Here is a 16155-nt window from a genome sequence, read left to right on the forward strand (position 1 = left end):
GAGCATCGGGCGTTTTACAGCGCGATCGTACACGCTGTAAAACGCCCAGGTGAGAACCATTCCCATAGGGAAGCATTGGTTTCTCCTTGTTGAGCGTTTTACAGCGCGTAGGAACGCGCTGTAAAACGCTCAGGTGTGAACTTAGGGTCACTGATAGTGACAGCTCTTTGAATCTCATCTTGAGAGTTGACAGCAACAGATTCCAAATGCAAATAGCACACTTGAAATGAACTCTGGACCATTTATCTGCTCATTGTAATTGGGATAATGAGGGAATAACACACACCTGGCCATGGAACAGCTGAGAAGCCAATCGTCCCATTACTTTTGGTCCCTTAACCTCTTCAGGACACAGGGCGTACCGGTATGCCCTGATGTCCTGGTACTTAAGGACACAGGGCGTACCGGTACGTCCTGTGTATTTCCAATCACCGCCGCGTGGCGGGTGGTGATCGGAAGCCGGTGACTGCTGAAATCATTGAGCAGGCACCTCGGCTAAATGTGCGGGGGAGTCCCGTGACCCACCCATGTCGGTGATCGCCGCAAACCGCAGGTCAATTCAGACCTGCAGTTTGCGGCTTTTTATTGTGCGGGCGGCGGCGGTGCCATCGGGTCCCCATGGGGCTCTAGGGGGGACCCGATGGCATCGCTGATGCCTTCCTGTGACGTGCCTGTGAGATACAGCCCTGGATCTCACAGGTCGGAAGCTGTATAAGCAATACACACAGTATTACTCATACAACCAATGCATTCCAATACAGAAGTATTGGAATGCATTGTAAAGGATTAGATCCCAAAAAGTTGAAGTCCCAAAGTGGGACAAAAATTAAAGTGAAAAAAATTTAAAAAGAAAGTTTTCCCCCAAATTTTTTTAAGTTTCAAGTAAAAATAAACAAAAACGTCATTTTCCCCCAAATAAAGTTAAAAAGAATTGGTAAAAAGTAGGGGGGGGGGGAATAGACATATTAGGTATCGCCACGTGTGTATCAACTGGCTATATAAACATGTCACATGACCTAACCCCTCAGATGAACACCGTAAAAAATAAAAAATAAAAACTGTGCTAAATAAATCACCTTACAAAAAGTACAACAGCAAGCAATCAAAAAGGCATACGCCCACCAAAATAGCACCAATCTAACTGTCACCTCATCCCGCAAAAAAATGAGCCCCGACCTGAGACAATCGGCTAAAAAAAAAAAAACTATAGCCCAGAATATGGAGACACTAAAACATCATTATTTTTGTTTTAAAAAAAACTGTTATTATGTAAAACTTACATAAATAAAAAAAGTATACATATTAGGTATCGCCGCGTCCGTATCAACCGGCTCTATAAAAATTTCACATGATATAACTTCTCAGATGAACACCGTAAAAAATAGAAAATAAAAACTGTGCTAAATAAACAATTTTTTTTCACCTTACATCACAAAAAGTGTAATAGCAAGCGATCAAAAAGTCATATGCACCCCAAAATAGTGCCAATCAAACCATCATCTCATCCCGCAAAAAATGAGACCCTACCCCAGATAATCGCCCAAAAACTGAAAAAACTATGGATCTCGGACTATGGAAACACTAAAACATTATTTTTTTGGTTTAAAAAATGAAATCATTGTGTAAAACTTACATAAATAAATAAGTATACATATTAGGTATCACCGTGTCCGTAATAAAAAATATCTCTAAAAAAATATCACATGACCTAACCCCTCAGGTGAACACCGTAAAAAAATAAAAATAAAAACGGTGTAAAAAAAGCCATTTTTTGTCATCTTACATCACTAAAAGTGTAATAGCAAGCGATCAAAAAGTCATAGGCATCTCAAAATAGTGCCAATCAAACCGTCAACTTATCCCGCAAAAAATGAGACCCTACTTAGATAATCGCCGAAAAACTGAAAAAACTATGGCTCTCAGACTATGGAGACACTAAAACATGATTTTTTTTGTTTCAAAAATTAAATCATTGTGTAAAACGTACATAAATAAAAAAATTGCATACATACAGTATTAGTTATCGCCGCATCCGTGACAACATGCTGTATAAAAATACCACATGATCTAACCTGTCAGATGAATGTTGTAAATAACAAAAAAATAATGTACCCTAAACTAGTACCAACAAAACTTCCACCCTATCCCGTAGTTTCTACTCTAGGGGTGCATCAGGGGGGCTTCAAATGGGACATGGTGTCAAAAAAACAGTCCAACAAAATCTGCCTTCCAAAAACCGTATGGCATTCCTTTTCTTCTGCGCCATGCCGTGTGCCCGTGCAGCAGTTTACGACCCCATATGGGGTGTTTATGTTAACTACAGAATAAGGGCCATACATATTGAGTTTTTTTTGGCTGTTAACCCTTGCTTTGTAACTGGAAAAAAAGAATTAAAATGCAAAATCTGCCCAAAAAGTGAAATTTTGAAATTGTATCTCTATTTTCCATGAATTCTTGTGGAACACCTAAAGGGTTAACGATGTTTGTAAAATCAGTTTTAAATACCTTGAGGGGTGTAGTTTCTTAGATGGGGTCACTTTTATGGAGTTTCTACACTAGGGGTGCATCAGGGGGGCTTCAAATGGGACATGGTGTTAAAAAAAAATGTCCAGCAAAATCTGCCTTCCAAAAACCGTATGGCATTCCTTTTCTTCTGTGCCCTACCGTGTGCCCCTACAGCAGTTTACGACCACATTTGGGGTGTTTCTGTAAACTACAGAATCAGGGCCATAGATTTACTTCTAAACTTCTAAGCCTTGTAACGTCCCCCAAAAATAAAATGTCATTCCCAAAATGATCCTAACATGAAGTAGACATATGGGGAATGTAAAGTAATAACTATTTTTGTAGGTATTACTATGTATTATAGAAGTAGAGAAATTAAAACTTGGAAATTTGCAAATTTAATAAATAAAAATGATTATTTTTTTTTTACTCCATTTTACCAGTGTCATGAAGTGCAATATGTGACGAAAAAACAATATCAGAATGGTCTGGATAAGTAAAAGCATTTTAAAGTTATCACCACTTAAAGGGACACTGGTCAGATTTGCAAAAAATGGCCTGGTCCTTAAAGTATAACTGTCGTATTTTTATTTTTTTGGAGTATTGGATTGTGGTGATTAATATCTCCTTGGTGGCCCTATTTTAACTTTTCACTGTGTATTCAATTACCCCTTAATTCCACATTTTTGTTCCCTGTACTGCCTACTTTTACCTGTGCTTAAAATCGGGTTGCTAGGCATGGTCTGTCTATCGTGTATTATGTAGAGAGAATCTAAATCGCACATCCTCATTCCTATACTTCTAATATGACAACTGTTTACAATTTGCAGCATTTCTTTTGATACAACATGGCTATACAGCACTAGTATCAATCATTTGCTGTGCACTATTAAGAGGCATTAGTATACAGTTTGATCAAAGAGCATAGGCCCACTTACCGCGACAAGGTTGCCTCTTATTAAGTGAGGACCTACTCTAACCATAGCATGGCGCTGTGCGGCGACCACCGCGCCTCCACACCGCTCCAGCAGGCAACGGGATCCGGCAGCCAAACCGCGGCCCCACCGTGAGGCAGAGCCACCTAGGCCTCGGATCCCATCATTCCACCAGCACGGCACAGAAGCAGCGACGGCCACCGTCCAGCGGCGCATGTGAACTGGTGCAAAGGGATCACCTGTTCACAGCTTCTCAGGAACTCCAACTGAGATGTGGTAGGAATTATTTGACCCTTTGCAGACTTCTGCTAATTAAAAGCACCTGTGCCAAATGGGGAGGAGTGCTGACTCAGACGGGGGAAAAAGAAGATAAAGCATATAAATTGTATTATGTAGAGAGAATCTAAATCGCACATCCTCATTCCTATACTTCTAATATGACAACTGTTTACAATTTGCAGCATTTCTTTTGCAGCAAACGAAATGCTGCAAATTTCATACAGTTGATATATTAGAAGTATAGGAATGAGGATGTGCGACCCAGATTCTCTCTACATTATACAAATTTATATGTTGTATCCACTTTTTCCCCCCTCTGAGTCAGCACTCCTCCCCATTTGGCACAGGTGCTTTTAATTTAGCAGTAGTCTGCAAAGGGTCAAATAATTCCTACCCCATCTCAGTTGGAGTTCCTGAGAAGCTGTGAACAGGTGATCCCTTTGCACCAGTTCACATGCGCCGCTGGACGGTGGCCGTCGCTGCTTCTGTGCCGTGCTGGTGGAGTGATGGGATCCGAGGCCTAAGTGGCTCTGCCTCACGGTAGGGCCGTGGTGTGGCTGCCGGATCCCGTTGCCTGCTGGAGCGGTGTGGAGGCGCGGTGGTCGCCGCACGGCGCCGCGCTATGGTTAGAGTAGGTCCCCACTTAACAAGAGGCAACCTTGTAGCGGTAAGTGGGCCTATGCTCTTTGATCAAACTGTATACTAATGCCTCTTCATAGTGCACAGCAAATGATTGATACTAGTGCTGTATAGCCATGTTTTATCAAATGAAATGCTGCAGATTTCATACAGTTGATATATTAGAAGTATAGGAATGAGGATGTGCGACCCAGATTCTCTCTACATAATACAATGGTCCGTCTATCTGTTGAAGGACGGAGCACGCTGCGTGCAAGGTCAGATTACTGACAGCCAGGGACTGAAAGTAAATGATTAAAGCCAGGTCCTCCCCAGCAGCTGATAACAGTGCCTGGGCTGTGTGCACTTCTCCCTGTCCCTGCGCTTGGCAGACGCTCCCTCACTCAGCAGAGCTGGAGAAGTAGAGTTGAAGCAGCGCACAGCAGGGAAGGGAGATCTGCCGTCTGCTCAGTGTATAAATGAAAGCAACATGTAGTAAGAGGACCCCTTTGTGCTGCAGGAGATTAACCCTTAAGGGGGTAGGGCTCTGGTTACTGACACTTTTGGGGGGGCTATTGTTACTGGCTAGTGAGGGCAGGCGGGATTAGCCTCAGGGTGAGGGCAGTGGCGGCCATCTTAACTGAATAGTGAAATTGCAGTTTTATGCAGACTGTTTGCTAAGGGCTGAATCTTATTAAATATGAGGTAAGTCAGTCTTATAGTAACTGATTCTGGAATATCATGTTATTAGTAACTACATATATGAAAATTGAAATTAGAGTCTAAATGTGACAGTTATCCTTTAAGTTGAAGTAAGGCTGTGTCCTGAAGGGATTAACAAGTGAGAGGCACATATGCAAACTGTTGTAATTCCTACACCATTCACCGGATTTTGATGTAAATACCCTCAAATTAAAGCTGACAGTCTGCAGTTAAAGCACATCTTGTTTGTTTAGTTTCAAATCCATTGTGGTGGAGTATAGAGCCAAAAATGTTAGAATTGTGTCGATGTCCCAATATTTATAGACCTGAATGTAGTGCAGTAAAACAGTTATTACTTTATAAAACACAATTAACCATTTTCCTTACAAAGTTCTAGCAGGAGAAAGTTGAAGGCACACAAGACACATGTATCCCCAACTGCGGTACCACATTTCTTCCTTTTTGTGTGGGTAACCTTAAAAATTAGAATGTCACGTTCGGGTGTGGAAGGGAAACAGGAGGGAAAGGGGTGAAGGAATAAGGCCTGGAAACTAGGAAAAGGAGATGGACACCTTCTAGTAAAACCCTAATCAAAGTCCTGACTAGCTACCAGTATGAACAGACCCCAGAGGTAGGTGAGTACCTAGTTTCCTAACTCACCCTATAGGACCCTGGTACTAATGTTAGGACTGAGAAAACCTTTTTCTCTAAAAGGAAGGATGAACAGGAGTCTCCCTCAGGCCTTAAAGGGAACCTGTTACCAGGATTTTGTGCATAGAGCTGAGGACATGGGTTGCTAGATGGCCGCTACCACATCTGCAATACCCAGTCCCCATAGCTCTGTGTGCTTTTATTGTGTAAAAAAACCCAATTTGATGCATATGCAAATTAACCTGAGATGAGTCAGGGACAGGACTCATCTCAGGTTAATTTGCATATGTATCAAATCGTTTTTTTTTACACAATAAAAGCACAGAGAGCTATGGGGACTGGGTATTGCGGATGTGGTAGCGGCCATCTAGCAACCCATGTCCTCAGTGCTATGCACAAAATCCCGGTGACAGGTTCCCTTTAATACAAATGACAGGGAAATGCAACACACAAAATAACCCAAACAAAATACAAAAGGGAAAGAAAACACTTCAAGGTGCTATGGCAGCACCAGGAACTTGGCCAATATCCACACACCAGCTATCCACAACTCAAACTGAAGCTATAAACCGCAGCGCATAGTGGGAGAAACAACAATAAATAGAGAAGGTTAAATGACCATAATAGACACACCTGTAGAAAGAAGGAGTGGCAAGCACCAGAAACAACACAGCTGTAATTTGATCCAAACGGAAAACATGTCAGATCACACCATGTGTTGCCAGTCTCACCGATCTCCTGCCGCCTGTCGCGGGAACGTCTGTGACATAAAATGAAGTGCAGCATAACACTTTAAAGAGTACCTCCAGTTATAAAACATATTTTCATAAATTAATAGTACGGGTGAATATATGAAACTTTGTAATATATCTTGTTAAAGAAAAATGCTTCTCTCTGCTTTTAGCAGGATGCTTTGCTGTTTCCTACTTTTAATATTCATGTATATGGAGAGAGGAAGGTGGAGGAGGAGACTGCTGGGCGAGAGAAACAAAAACTGCAGTTTCTTAGCTCTACTACACTTAGCACTTTTGACTGTACTATATCTAGTAAAATATATTTTACTATATCTAGTAAAATAAGGTTCTAACGTTGTTATGAATGCAGACACTTCCTCCTCCAGAGGTGCAGGTCATTGCTCTTCTCCCATCAGGGCTGATGCTGCAGCTGATTGTGCCAGAAATGTTGCAGCCACTATACACTTGCTCTACTTGCTCCTCTACTGCAGCTGGTTCCTTAAAGGGATTCTGTCACCAGGTTTGGGGCTATAGAGCTGCGGACATGCACGGCTAGATCGCCGCTAGCATGTCCGCAATATATCTGTCCTATAGGGCTGTGTGCTTTTAATTTCTTTAAAAAATGATTTTATAGATATGTAAATTAGTCTTGTATGTGTCCAAGGGGCTGTATTAACCTTCCTGGAGCCCAGCTGTGCCAAGCCACGCCCACCTGTGAAGGAGCCCAGCACCGCCTATGTCCTCCGAATCTCCTCCTTTCATCAACTATAGATTGCCGTAATCTTGCGAGGCGCGAGCTCGCGCATGCGCAGTTCTTTCCCTGGGGTTGATGCCAGCACAGGGAAGTAACACTATACCGGCACTGCGCATGCGCGAGCTCGCGCATCACGAGATTATGGCAATCTATAAAATCCTTTTTTAAAGAAATTAAAAGCACACAGCCCTATAGGACAGATATATTGCGGACATGCTAGCGGCGATCTAGCCATGCATGTCCGCAGCTTTATAGCCCAAAACTTGGTGACAGAATCTCTTTAAAGGCTGCAATCATGGCATCCTTCTTGCTGTTGAGCCCTTTCCGTCTCCAGTGTCCTCTAAGGCAGGATGTACATCCCCTTCTGGCTTGTGATGATGTTTTTTTATGGGGTTGCAGTGTACGGTATCACCTGCTATAATGACTGCTGCAGTGGAGACGTACTCTCCAGTACTGGATTGGGGCTCAGGAAGGACCGATCAGTATATTGGTTCTTCCACCCTTCATTTCTGACAATTTTAGAGGTGGTCCACCCTGCGCTCCATGTTGGAAAATGGTAACATAGCAAAGTCCAGTCCATAGGCCTGAGCTTTCCCCTTTCCTACCTCCAGTTATGACCATGGCTTCTATGGTGGTATAGAAACCTTCATGGACCTTGTACTGTCAGTGGCCCATGCACCTCTGGCATTAGGTGAACTCCACATGTTTGTATGGGGGAGGTCATGTGTGGAGTCTAGGAGCAAGTTTTGCTTAACTGAGCACTGGCTCATGAAGTAGGCCAGGCCTGTATTTTTGTTTCTGATGAACCTGTATTCCTTATTGATTGCCAATATGGTGATCACCTCCTTCTCTAAGTTTGCCTTCCTCTTTACCACATGCACCAACCACTATCTCATGTCAGCAAGACTGTTGGTAATAACCAAAGGATGAGAGGGGGGGGGGGGGACCCCTACCCACACTGGCCCATATTTAAACATCCCAAATAAGGACACTGACCACGTTCTTCCTTTTAACCTTTCTTTATTGTTGGGTGGTAGTCGGCCACAGCTATATCTCTTTTATTCATCCAAAAACGGCAACAGTATAAAAACCGTGCGATCCGCCAGCCGCTGGACTCCCAACGGGCAGATTTCGCCAAACCCATCATTAATAACTTTTAAGTTACAGTAACTTGCCGCCAGCTGTGACTTATAAAATTCCTCAAGCCCGCACACAGCCTCCCTGAGAACAGAACACACAGACAAACAGCAATATAAATTAACATTAAAACTTCCAAATACAGGAAACAAAAGGGAGGGAGGGTGGGGACACCTCGCTTCCGATAAAGAGGAAGAGGATAGGCGGGGACAGCACATAAGTACCCTCCTGCTACCCGCCCCCTCTTCCTGCTGTGCACTAGATTAACCCCTTAACTACTCCCACAAACTGAACTCTAAATCTAGGGCCATACAGGTGCCCTAAGGAGATAGAAAGGGAGGGGGGGAGACCCACAGTCCCTGTCTACCCTCCCTAAACAGTCGGGCAGCCACCAGACTGTTGGTAATAACCAAAGGATGAGAGGGGGGGGGACCCCTACCCACACTGGCCCATACTTAAACATCCCAAATAAGGACACTGACCACGTTCTTCCTTTTAACCTTTCTTTATTGTTGGGTGGTAGTCGGCCACAGCTATATCTCTTTTATTCATCCAAAAACGGCAACAGTATAAAAACCGTGCGATCCGCCAGCCGCTGGACTCCCAACGGGCAGATTTCGCCAAACCCATCATTAATAACTTTTAAGTTACAGTAACTTGCCGCCACGGAGGAGACCTGCCCTCAAACAGGGCTCCGACCACCACCCAACAAGAACAGGGCTTGCTCAATCCCATCCTGAAGTCCAGAAAGGAAGATATCCAGTCCAATATCAATCAAATGGACACCGTCAGGCCTCATTAAAGAACGGTTGTCCCCTTCCAACTGGCGGTGCCGAACAACCACACCCCCCCGGGACCGAACAAAACGGGAAACTCGCAAATTCAACGTCCGCCTGCACCTTTCTATAGCCTCCCCGTCCCTGTCACCGTGCCAAACCACCCGCGGAACAATTTCAGACCACACCAACACTACCTCCCTAAAGAAGGACGGGAACCTCTCCAAATCTGACCGCATCAGGGTCAACAGTTCCAGCAAGGGAACAGAACCAATGTCATTGCCCCCAGCGTGAACAACCAGGACCACCGGGCCCACGGCTTGAACGCCAATCTCCACCACCTGCGAGAGGAGATGCGACCACCGGAGGCCACGAATACCCCTCCATGACACTTCCACGTCTCGAAAACCGAGCGATCTCCCGCCAGGCCTACATTCGGCTCGTTGCGCCGCCCAAAAAACATAGGAATGGCCGATCAACCACACCGCCGGCCTGCCCGAACCTGCAAGAAAAAACTGTCAGAACGGAAAATAGCACTAGAAACATTGACAAATAAAACATTTTTTCATTTTTTTTTTTTTTTTTTTTTTTTTTATAACAAAAGGTCCGGTCTAATGTACCGTGCAAAACAGGCCGATTTCCATCTACCTATCCTCATAATCTCCGATTCAGGTAGACCCGCCCTGGCAGCCTCAGTAGCAGCCCCAATACGAAAAGAATGAGTCCCAAATATCTTGGGATCGGCACCACATAAAGCCAAACAAGACTTGAAAACCGAAACAAACTGAAATTTGGTAAGGGGGGAGCCGTCCGCATGCGCAAAGAAATTGCAACCCGCAGAACACAAAGAACTATACTGTGATATCAGATGAACCGGGCATGACACACCAGGAACCGGGTGGAGGGGAATCCAGGCGCCCCTCCCAAATTGGTCCGTCTTTGAACGCCGGACCCGGATCCTAAGCGAATCATTACCCAGGACAACATCATCACTAGAAAGCCCCCCCGGTTTACGACAGGAAGGGGCAACCAACTCGCTGACCCTAAGGGCCGCAAAAAAGGCCAAACTAAAACTGCCTGAAAACAGGGCCACCTCAAAGGGAGATGAGCAAACCTGGGGAAGCAGGGAAATAAGCTTGCCGAGTAAGCCAAACGAGACCGGCCGTCGACTCTCTCGGGAAACATATTCCTTCCTCCAACCCTTTAAAGCCTGCCGAATAACGAAATGCTTGGTAACATCCGACCATCCCCGCAGCTTAAAGTGAAACGCAATGCCCGATAGACGGCGCTGCGCAACCGCTGCAGAAACCCGCAAGGACCGCAAATACAACAGCCACTCCACAGTCACCTCCAGCCGCAGATCATCCCTAGCGCCAACATCTCGTACACCCACAATCCCCCACCATTGAACCCATGAATTACCGTGAGTCTGCCAGGTAGCAGGGGAAACCGAGGCTCTGACCAGCGACATCAGCTGCTGTCCACCAAATCCCACAGGTGCGGGGGGCATTCCCGGCCCTCCCGTTCCGCTTCCGGGAGAAAGGATCGGAATTCCTGCCAACGAAAACGGGAAAGAGCATCAGCAACCTTATTTTCAACACCCGGAACATGACGGGCCCTAAAATAAACATTCAATGCAAGACAGCGAAGAACCAAGTAATGCAGTAGAGACAAGACAGGAAGAGAAGAGGAGGATAAGCTGTTGACACAATACACCACTCCCAGGTTGTCCGTCCAAAAAGACACATGTTTGTTGGACAACCTGTCCCCCCACAGCTCCACCGCCACGATAATGGGGAACAACTCGAGCAGAGTAAGGTTCTTACACAACCCCGAGGACCGCCACGACTCAGGCCACTCAGCAGCGCACCAGTCCTTCCCCAGAATGGTCCCGAATCCACGAGACCCCGACGCATCAGAAAACAAAGACAACTCAGCGTTAGACATTTCCCTGGACATGTAACACGTGTGACCATTGTAAGACAGCAAAAAGGACCTCCAGACCCCCAAGTCCTCTTTCAGGGACTTGGAGAGCCGGATGTGGTGCCGCGGAGATTTAACACCCCGTGTGGCCAAGGAGAGGCGACGGGCGAAAACCCGGCCCATGGGCATAACTCGGCATGCAAAACACAACAGACCTAACAGGGACTGAAGCTGCAACAAGGTAACCTTCACCACCGATAGGAAACCATCAATCAACCCCAGAAGCTTCTGCAACTTCTCCGGCGGCAACCTGAAAACCATATCCAACGTGTCAATCTCAATGCCCAAAAACGACAGCCGTGTGACCGGGCCCTCAGTCTTCTCACTCGAAATGGGAACCCCAAATTGCGCCATCCTCTCCAGAAAAACAGTTAACAGGGATAGGCAACCACCACCACTGCCAGGGGAAACAAAGAGAAAATCGTCTAAATAATGCAAAACTGACGTAGAACCAGACTCATAACGAACGACCCACTCCAGGAAAGACCCAAACATTTCAAAATAATGGCAAGAAATAGAACAACCCATAGGGAGGCACGTGTCGTAATAAAAAAGGCCATCAACACAACAACCCAACAAGTGGAAACAATCCGGATGAACCGGAAGAAGCCGAAAAGCCGATTCGATATCCGACTTAGCCAGCAGGGCCCCCTTGCCCGCATCCCTGACCAACGCAACCGCCCTGTCAAAGGACACATAAGACACAGATGCATCCTCCGGAGAGATGCCGTCATTAACCGACGAACCCTTAGGGTAAGAGAGATGGTGGATCAACCTGAACTTGCCTGGCTCCCTTTTGGGGACCACGCCCAACGGGGAGACCCTCAGATTAGGAAACGGCAATTCAGTAAACGGGCCCCGGACCCTACCCAGAGAAACTTCCTTACCGACCTTTTCCCTGAGAACCTCGGGGAGATCACGGGCCGATTTCAGGTTATCCGCAAAATACGGGAACCGGTTCAGAATAAAAGGGATGAAAAAACCAAACGAAAAACCAACACGGAGCTGAGCAGCCGCCTGCCTATTGGGGTACCTGTCTAGCCAGGGGCCCATCTCTGCTACGCTCACCGGGGTCCTTCTGAGCCCCATGCTCGAACTGCTTGGACAGCTTAACTGGGGGGCGGGAGCATTTATTAGCCGGGTGGGAACCACCACAGGCCGAGCACTCGTGCTTGAATCTGCACAACCCTGCGAACCTGCAGTTGCCTTCATTAAATAACCAGCACGATCCGGGTCGGCGGACGGCCACCGGTCCCGGGGAAGGAGATCCCCCTGAACCAGCGGCCGCCCCTGGAAAGGGGGCTGGTCTCTGTGACACCATCAATCTCAGCCACACATCTGTGGCCTTAACCCCCCAACCTATCTCCGGCTGCAAACCCAAACGGCGCCTAAATTCCTCATCATAGCGCCACCATGCGCTACCCCCATGGGACTTGTAGGCACTATAAATGATGTCCTGATAAACAAACAACTCAGAACAGCGCTCGGGGTGACGCTGACCCATAATGCAACCCAACACCGAAAAAGCCTGCAACCAATTGTTCATGGTTCTGGCAACTTTGGGCCTCCGCTCATACGGCTTGTCCGAAAAACGCCTCTCCTTGTCAACAGTATGTTGATCCACTGATATGAGAGACCAAATATCCACATAATGGTTATCCCAAATTTTCTCCCGTACGGACTCGTCCAAATGGGCACCCAAAAGACTAACCCCACAAAAACACGATTCTTTATGCACCCCCGCTAACACAGGAGCTGGCTTAGCAGGAGGCGGCGGAAGGGACAGGTCAGCAGTAGGCTGCAAACGATCGACCAACAATTTTAACAGTGTAGCCATATCAGAACCCCCACCACCCGCCCCCCATGCACCCGTAAATTGGTACTCACCGGACGGAGGCGGTATTGGCGCTACCGCGGGACCAGGCACGGGAACCTCAGGCTGCAAAGAAGGTGCCAGAACCAGGCTCTGAGCCCTGGAAGACCGACCAGACGTCCGCCTAATGCGCTGGACCCGCACACGCCGCACAGACTCCCCAGACGCGGCAACGGACCCCTCCGAGGACGACGGGGACCGCCACCTTGAGGATCTGGATCGCCTGCTCCATGCTGAGTCACCAGACCTGCGACGCGACCGGTGCCTGTGGGATCCATGTCGCCTCCGGCTCTCATGAGAGGAGGATGAAGAGCTGGACCTTCCCCTGCGGGCACGTGACCGTTCGGGCGCAGGAGGGGGAGGAGGTACGAGTGGCTGAGACAGTGCAGTGATAGGGGAAAAAAGCACTTCAGCACCACTAGGGGTCACTGCAGGCATCATGGCCAGTGAAGGAGCAACAGAACTAACTCCCGGCTGCTGCTCAGTAATAGCAGGGGGCAGAGTGATTTGAGTGGAAGGGGGGGTAGGGGGGAGACTCTGGGAAGAATGGCTGCTACCCTGTGACCCCATCCTGCTGCCTGCACGTACACCTAAACTTCCACTGACCTCGTGTGAGGAGGGACATCACATGGCTGCATCGGAAACACCGCAGCCGGCGCACTGACAGAAGGAGGTGAGGGGTCAGGGGAACCTAGACTACACAAAAACGAGCGCAGCCACCCCTCACCCCCCTCCGCCATGCGCGCCAACAAGACCTCCCTCAGACGGGCATCACCCGCAGCCATCGCAATCTCTTGTACAGACAGAGCGCAGGTGCAACTCACCAGGACACCTCGCTTCCGATAAAGAGGAAGAGGATAGGCGGGGACAGCACATAAGTACCCTCCTGCTACCCGCCCCCTCTTCCTGCTGTGCACTAGATTAACCCCTTAACTACTCCCACAAACTGAACTCTAAATCTAGGGCCATACAGGTGCCCTAAGGAGATAGAAAGGGAGGGGGGGAGACCCACAGTCCCTGTCTACCCTCCCTAAACAGTCGGGCAGCCACCAGGGGTTGTGCTTGATCACATAGCTGCGGTGGAGCTGGATCATCCTACACCCTGTAGCAGGGGCAGATTGGGAACTTATAGTGGCCCTGGAAAAATAAACTAAAAGTGGCCCCATGTTATAGGTGGGTCCAAATTGAAAGGAGACAGCCCCAAACAAGTAGGTGGGGACAACTGAAGTAGGAGGGCCTGCATACCATAGTGCAGCACACAATACTGCCACAGCAAAACCAAATACCACAGAAAAGCAGCCACAGTATTCAAATGTATTACCATCATGAGGACGGTAATACAGTTGAGTTCAGGGGGGCACCTGGGGCCGTTAAACATCAGATCATTATATACCTGGCCTGTGGCCATCAAGAGGGCTTGAGTGGCCCCCTGGATATCGACACACCAGGAAAGTTCCCTTTAGGGTCTATGACCAATCCGCTGCTGCCCTGTAGCCAGAGCAAACTCATTCTGACACTACTGTAGCTGCTTGTTCAGCAACGGGGAGTGGGGACCAATGTTAGCTCATCTCCATGTTTCCACACTTGTGCCAAGTCTGCTATAAACTCTAAGAGCCCAAATACAAATGCTCACCAGACATAGTAATGCAACTGGAGGACACTTCCTGTCTTTCACTGCACAGGGTGGAGCTTGGGATGTTTTTTGTCCCAGCTTCCTGTTTGTGATGCCAAAATATCTTTGGTCCTTTGGAACTTTGTGTGCAGTCAGATAGTGCTTCCATGCAGCAGTATATTACTGATATATTCTCCATTAGAAGCAATATATTCAGTGGAACATTCTGTGATTCTACTGCATTTCCAAAGCTAATTTTAAAAAATTTAGTTTGTCATTATATGAATTCAAAGCCATATAGTAACACATTAGGTAATCCCCAAAACATCTATAGATGCCATATTACAGCTCCTTACATATTCAGAAGTTGTATGGAGGCCTCATGTGTAGGGATGAGCGAACTCGAACTGTATAGTTCGGGTTCGTACCGAATTTTGGGGTGTCCGTGACACGGACCCGAACCCGGACATTTTCGTAAAAGTCCGGGTTCGGGTTCGGTGTTCGTCGCTTTCTTCGCGCTTTTGTGACGCTTTCTTGGCGCTTTTTGAAAGGCTGCTAAGCAGCCAATCAACAAGCGTCATACTACTTGCCCCAAGAGGCCATCACAGCCATGCCTACTATTGGCATGGCTGTGATTGGCCAGAGCACCATGTGACCCAGCCTCTATTTAAGCTGGAGTCACATAGCGCCGCCCGTCACTCTGCTCTGATTAGCGTAGGGAGAGGTTGCGGCTGCGACAGTAGGGCGAGATTAGGCAGATTAACTCCTCCAAAGGACTTGATTAACTGATCGATCTGCAGCTGTGGATCATTGAGCTGCTGATCCTCAATTGCTCACTGTTTTTAGGCTGCCCAGACCGTTTGTCAGTCACATTTTTCTGGGGTGATCGGCGGCCATTTTGTGTCTTGTGGTGCGCCAGCACAAGCTGCGACCAAGTGCATTTAACCCTCAATGGTGTGGTTGTTTTTTGGCTAAAGCCTACATCAGGGTGAAGCTGTCACACCAAGTGCATTTAACCCTCAGTAGTGTGGTTGGTCAAGCTATCACACCAAGTGCATTTAACCAGCAATAGTCTGTTCATTTTTTGGCCATATACTAAATCAGGGGCAAGCTGCGCCCGTCACCAAGTGCATTTAACCCTCAGTAGTGTGGTTGGTCAAGCTGTGACACCAAGTGCATTTAACCAGCAATAGTCTGTTCATTTTTTGGCCATATACTACATCAGGGGCAAGCTGCGCCCATCACCAAGTGCATTTAACCAGCAATAGTGTGGTTATTTTTTGGCCATATCCCAGTCTAATTCTGTCACTAAATCCATACCGGTCACCCAGCGCCTAAATACTAGGCCTCAAATTTATATCCCGCTAAATCTCTCGTTACCGCTGTCCTGTTGTGGCTGGGAAAGTTATTTAGTGTCCGTCAAAGCACATTTTTTGTTCTGGGTTGAAATACAATTCCCAATTTAGCAATTTAAAAATTTAGTGGTTTCTGCTGTATCAGATCTATTTGAAATCTATCCCTAAAAGGGTATATAATATTCAAGGTGCACATAGGGTCATTCAGAATAACTTCACACACCCGCTACTGTGCATTTCC

The sequence above is a fragment of the Bufo gargarizans genome, chromosome 5 (genome assembly GCF_014858855.1).
Source record: "Bufo gargarizans isolate SCDJY-AF-19 chromosome 5, ASM1485885v1, whole genome shotgun sequence".
Classification (NCBI taxonomy): domain Eukaryota; kingdom Metazoa; phylum Chordata; class Amphibia; order Anura; family Bufonidae; genus Bufo; species Bufo gargarizans.